The sequence below is a fragment of the Anoplophora glabripennis genome, unplaced genomic scaffold, assembly GCF_000390285.2.
Source record: "Anoplophora glabripennis isolate ALB-LARVAE unplaced genomic scaffold, Agla_2.0 scaffold348, whole genome shotgun sequence".
Taxonomy (NCBI): domain Eukaryota; kingdom Metazoa; phylum Arthropoda; class Insecta; order Coleoptera; family Cerambycidae; genus Anoplophora; species Anoplophora glabripennis.
Genome location: NW_019416574.1, coordinates 493,388 through 493,684, shown reverse-complemented (window position 1 = coordinate 493,684; position 297 = coordinate 493,388). Strand labels below are relative to the sequence as shown.

Sequence of the window (297 nt, the reverse complement as noted above, 5' to 3'; positions counted from 1 at the left end):
AAAAAAAAATACAAAAACTTACCAGTTTGGCTAAGGGAAAGCGGCAAACGGGTCCAGAGGGCGGCTGCAGAGGCAGGTAATGGGGTGGGGGCGGTTCTTTGATAGCCATAGGGGGGGCTCACAATAATTAGTTGGAAGCCCCGGCAACTCAATTCCACAAAATATGTTCGCACGTATGCGCACAAACGAAAGCGTTATCTATACATACCCCTTGAAGGCGACAACCCTTATCTTATTAGGACTGGTATTACAGACGCCAAGGGTTGTACTCTCCCGCATGAAAGCGGTACCTGTCAG

At 48.8% G+C, this 297-nt stretch overlaps 1 protein-coding gene across 1 annotated transcript in view; it reads right to left on the bottom strand.

Annotated features, from left to right (window-relative positions):
• Window positions 1-64, bottom strand: part of LOC111691728 (ras guanine nucleotide exchange factor M-like) — a gene marked incomplete at its 3' end in the record, with an annotated part of 55,072 nt that extends 55,008 nt beyond the window's left edge. The window contains exon 1 of the mRNA XM_023454987.1: window positions 23-64. The remainder of the gene's footprint in view (window positions 1-22) is intronic.
• Window positions 65-297: the final 233 nt, after the last annotated feature.